Source organism: Fukomys damarensis, unplaced genomic scaffold (genome assembly GCF_012274545.1).
Source record: "Fukomys damarensis isolate Sample0158 unplaced genomic scaffold, DMR_v1.0_HiC HiC_scaffold_32, whole genome shotgun sequence".
Classification (NCBI taxonomy): domain Eukaryota; kingdom Metazoa; phylum Chordata; class Mammalia; order Rodentia; family Bathyergidae; genus Fukomys; species Fukomys damarensis.
This window is the reverse complement of record NW_022900944.1, coordinates 30804324-30810137: the sequence shown is the minus strand read 5'-3', so window position 1 is coordinate 30810137 and position 5814 is coordinate 30804324.

Below are 5814 nucleotides of genomic sequence, written 5' to 3'. Positions count from 1 at the left end.
CCCGCACAAAAAAAAAAAAAAAAAAAAAAAGGGATTAGGGCTTCCCATGAGACCTAGTAATCAAGGGAATCTGTGTGTGTGGAGTGGGGGTAAGGTGAGGGAGCCCTAGATTTGAAAGTGGTGCCTTTAGAGGAAGCCAAACCCAGGGCTAAGTGAGAGGATGAGGAACTTGGGAAGAGACAAACTTGATCCAGGTGAAAAGCATTGTATGTAAGGCTGCTACAGGTGAGTGTGGTCTGAAAAGCAGAGAAGGCCCTGAGTAGCTGTGAATATAGAGAAAAGGGTCAATGATGAAGAACCTGTCAGTGCTCAAGCACTTCCAAGACTGAGAAAGCACCTTCTGAGGCCCAAGCATGTCTTTTCAATGCATCATCTGGCTTTGAGTAGCTCATCCAGGACACAGCCAGGGTCTGAGACGGGAGCCTTCATTCTGGCAGTTTTCCTCTGGCAGTGATGCATAAAGTAGCATCTGGCTTCTTCATCAGTCTCTTCTGAGTCTGGCTGCCCCGAGTTGGCCTTGAACATGTGGACCAGACTGAAATGGGGACCCGTCCAAGGGCTCCCTGCTTCTCTGTTAGTTCCTGTCTTCATTTTGTCTTTAGTACTTACAGAAACCCAGAAGCACAGCTATGTATCACAATTTATTACCATGGAAGGGACCATAATGCCAAGTTTTGTCTACTATTTAAGGATCTATGTGGGATTCCCAGCAACATCCTTTGGAAGTCTGTGAACTTCTGTTAAAAGCCAGAAGAGAAATTTTTGAGTCTGTCTCTGGAACTAAAAATAAGCTTAGGCAAATGTCCAGGAACAAAGAACAGTTAGTTAGTAAGTACTGGGGGGGGGCTTCCAATCTGGCCTCTGCTCCTTCCAGCCCTTGCACTGACGCCAGAGAGAGCATCCTACAAGGACACATCCTACAGCCACTCTTGAGCTAAACACTGCTGTCTGGAGCCTATGCTCTGACACAGCCCATGTGGTCCCAGCTCCCTTTCAGCTGCAGATGTCACCCATTTGTCCTCTTCTTGAGTCCTGCACTTGTCGTCCTTGATGTGCTTTGCTTTTGCTTGTTTCTGGGTCTTTGCAAATGTTGTTCCTGTTGCCCTGAATGCTCTTCCATCAACCCTCACCTTCCTTCTGCCTGGATAACTGGTGTTCACATTTCTGAACTCAGCTGAATTCTGACCCATGGATGCAATGAAACCCTTTGGCTGGAAATTCACCCAAGCATCCTCCTTTCTTCAATGACATTCAGCATACTCTGCTCTGTTTACTGGTTTTGATACTTGCTCTCCACGTCCCTGCTGGGCAGAGACTTTGTGCCTGCCTTGTTCACTACACTCCTGAGATCCTTTTTTAAAAAATTACTTTTAAAGCCAGGTGTCATGGCACATACGTGGGAGGCTGAGGCAGGAGGATTGAAAGTTTGAGGCCAGCCTGGGCCACATAGTGAGACTCTGTCTTAAAAAGCCAAAACAATAAAAAATTTAGCTTTTATTTTTATCAAAGTTATTTGTGAAGTTCAAAAAATTAGTTGAGAAGTTCAGATAGTTCTATAAAGCCCCGCATCCCTGTGACATCTCCATCTGCCCAGAGGTAGCACTTTTTAACTATTGAATATTTTTGCACTTACACACATTGTTTTCTTTGATAGAGGGGCTCACTGTGGCCCAGGCAGGTGTGCATCACCATGTCAGTTTGTATTTCTATTTCTAATTGACATGCATACACTGCTACCTCTGGGTTTTTCAGTTTTAAGCAGCCAATCTCCCCAGGTGCACGATGAGTGTTCAGGTCTCTAGCCCATCCTTCCCTTCTCCCTATCACATACCCACACTTCTGATCCCCCTCTCCTTTCCTCCAAATATAGGTATGCTCTTTTGGTTAGATCAGCATTCATTGTTTACATTATTATAAGTATACAAATGATACAGTTGAGACATGGGATTTACCATACTTCCTGTTTTCTATACCATTTTATTTTCCTGGAAGTTAATAAATATTCACTCAGTTTTTAAAGTTATTATCACTAATCTATCTCAAAGTTGTCCCAAAATTATGATCTTTGTTTTCTGTGTGTTCAAATATATTTTCTTCAGTGCAGGGGGTTGTACCTCAGGCCTCATACGTGCTAGGCACCTCCCTCCCTCCCTTCCCTTCTTCCTCTTCTCTTCCTCTTTCTTCCTTTATTTCCCTTTCTTTCTTCCTTCTTCATTTTTCCCTCTCCTTGTTTCCCCTTGGTTTGTTGAGACAGCTTCTAACTATGTTGCCCAGGCTGGCCTTGAACTCCTGAATTCAAGTAATCGCCTGCCTCGGCTTCCTGAGTAACTGAGACTAGAAGCACCCAACTATCAAATACATTCTTGATTGTGTCCTGAAGAAGTCTCTCTCAAAGCTTCTGGCCCTCCATTCTGGGGAGGGGGGACCGCTAGCCCTTTGTACCTTGGCTTCTGTCCCATTCACCCTCAGTTGTTTTCCTGCATTCTGTGTCTTCCTTGGCTTAAATCATTGTTCCTCTCTGGAGCCTAGCCGATCTCTCATTTTCCATCTCTTGTTCCTTTGGCTCTATTTCCTGTGGGATTTTCTATAAGTCTATTGAAATTAAATTTTTTTTCATATTATTTAACATCCAAGGAGATAGATGTTTATGTGTACATAAAAATTTACCCTTTTAACAATTTTAAGTGTAAAGTTCAATGACATTAAGTGCAAACATTGCCTCTATCTAGTTCCAGGACATTTTCATTGCCCAGATGGAAATCCTTACCTGTAAGTAGTCACTCCGCATTGTTTCTCCCCTAGCCCCTGACACATATAATCTGCTTTTTCTAAGAACTTGGCTATTCTGGTTGTTTCATATAAATGAGATAGTACAACACGTGGGTTTTTAATTAATCTGGATTCATTCACTCATGTTTTTGAGGCTTATCCATGTTTTTGCAGGTATTAGCACTTCACTCCTGTTTACAGCTGAATAATATTCCATTGTGTGGATACACATTTTAATGGACTGTTTACATCTACTGGCTATTGCAGATAGTGCAGCTATGATCTTTTGTGTACATGCTTCTATCAGAGCACCTATTTCAATTCTTTTGAACACACATGTAGGAGTAGAATTGCCAGATCCCCTATGCTGATTCTGTGTAGTTGTTTGAAGAACTACCATGGTGTTTAGTCCAGAGGCTGCACCATTTCACCTTCCTACCAGCAGCATGTGAAGGCTCCAATTTCTCCATGTCCTCACCAATACTTGTAATTTTCTGCTTTTCTTAGAGCTATTTTAGTAGATGTGAAGTGGTTTTGCCTAAGAATTTTATTTTTCTAAATATTCTCTTCTGGTAGTATCTCATTCTGAATTTTTCTTTTGTGTGAGATAGTTACTATCTCAGACTGAATAAGAGGGTTTGTTGAGAACTTCTGGGCTTCAGTGATCCTCTCTCCTCAGGACTACAGGCATGTGAACCATGCTGGGCTTTATTTTATATATATAATGATTATGTATAAAATGATGGATATATGAGTATATATACACAAAGGTACATACATATATATTAAACATTTAATATCTTATTTCTTCCCAGTTGCTTTTTCTTCTAAGTGTTGACCTCTGCCTATTTTATCATAGGCTTTCCTCAAATGTTTGGTGACTCTCTTAGATGTCATTTATATTTCAAAGTAGTTATATATATAATGATTATGTATAAAATGATGGATATATGAGTATATATACACAAAGGTACATACATATATATTAAACATTTAATATCTTATTTCTTCCCAGTTGCTTTTTCTTCTAAGTGTTGACCTCTGCCTATTTTATCATAGGCTTTCCTCAAATGTTTGGTGACTCTCTTAGATGTCATTTATATTTCAAAGTAGGGCCCTAAAAGCTTATTAGCCTGGCGTGATGGTGTACACCTGTAATCTGAGCACTCTGGGAGGCTAAGGCAGGAAAATCCCAAGTTTGGATTCAGCTTGAGAAATTTAGCAACCTAGAGACCCTGTCCCAACAATTAAAAAAAGGACTAGATATTTGCTTAGTGAACAGGCCCTGGTTCAATGCTTGGGATGGGTATTGGCAGCTCTGGCCAACTCAGGGTTGGGTGACTTTTCAGGTTATCCTTTGAGGAACTTCCTTTAGGTCTTTCCTCCTGACTATTCAGGCTCTCCAGAGAAGACTTCCACAATCTCAAGAAAGAAGCCCTTGGGTATTGACACTCAATAAACAAGCTTTCACCGAATCCACTCCTGTTTTCCTCATGGCATCCCGGCCTTGGACTGTGCCTAGAGACCCCTGGCTAAGAGATCCTTAGAGAATACAATTTTGGAGGCATGGGCATGGGCATGGGAGGGAATCCAGGAATACAATTTCTTCTTTTAAAAAATAAATCAGCAGGAACTGTGGCACACACCTGCAGTCCCAGCCCTCTGGGAGGATGAGGCAAGAGGAGCACAAGTTGAAGCCCAGCTGGGGGTATTTAGTGGGAAATTTTTTAAAAAAATTTAAAAGCACTGGGAATGTAGCTCAGAGTGCAGGCCCTAAATTCAATCCCCAGTACTTAAAACAAAACAAAAATACCAAGTTTCAGTTTCCTTCATCTTTTATTCCTGCCTTCATCCCTTCTAGATGTCCTTGGTGCTGCCCATTCCTGAGCCTTTCGTTCTGAGATATATTGTAATCTGGTTTGCATTTCAGTCATTCCAAAAGCAGTTTAGGCTTTAGCTTTCTTGGATCTGCTACATCAGTTATCAATCGCACATTTGCTTTCCCATTTCCAATATCTTGTCATTGTCTCCTTTCCCATTCTTTGTTTCTGGCTTTATGCCTTTAAAAATATAAATCCCTGTAGCTGTCATTTCACTGGCATTTTGAGAGAGAGAGAGAGAGCAAAGATCAGAACCTACATTCAGTCATTCAACTTGTCCCCTTTACCTGGCAGTCTGTCCTCAATTCTTGGCATATTGCCTGATAAACAGTAATGTAAATACCGCATACTTGTTGATAAAGTATTACAGTTACTGTCCTTCCCTCTTTGAAAATGGGCGAAACCAGCACTTTGCCCACCAATTAGTTCTGTGACCTTGCACAAGTTACATTCGCTCCAGAGCCGTCCCCTCTTCTGTAAAATAGCAATCATATACCACCTTCAAATGCCCTGCTCTGTGCCTAGAACACGGGAAGCTCTGGGAATTTGTGGTGTGGAAGGGTTCAGTATCAGAGTGACAGTTCTTAGAAATTCAGCCTTTTAATTTAAGCTTAAAATTAGCTTTCCCACTTGAATTGCAAATTGGTCCCTAATTAAGGCCTTCAGGTCACAATCTCTGTTTAACCTGGCTAGATGCCTCAGAGGTAACTACGCCTTTCAGTCAAGAGAAGAAATTAAGTGTTAGTCACCAAGCACCAACATGGGGACGGTTCAGGGGTTAACTCGGGTCTGTGGCCCCTACTGGCTCTCCACCACTCAGCCCTGGCTGCTGCAGAAGTGGCTTGTTGCCAGGCGACCAGCGTGGGAACCCACACACTTAAGCCCCCTTGTCTGTCACACAGGTCCACTCTAAGCCACCTGTCAGCCGGTTCTCCGTGGAAAGTCCCCAGCCTACCTGTACAGGACCTCACTTTATGCAGAAAAGAAACTGAGGCAGCGCCTGGAAAGGCAGCTCCTGGAAGAAGCAGCTCCAAGCAACCCTCGGCCTACTCCCCTCTGCCTCCATTCCTCCGGCTCCCCACCGCCCCCTTTCATGGACCCCACCCTTCTGAGCAGGGACCCTTCCCTCAGCCAGGGGCTCTGCCAGCGCGCGCGCAGGTAAGGG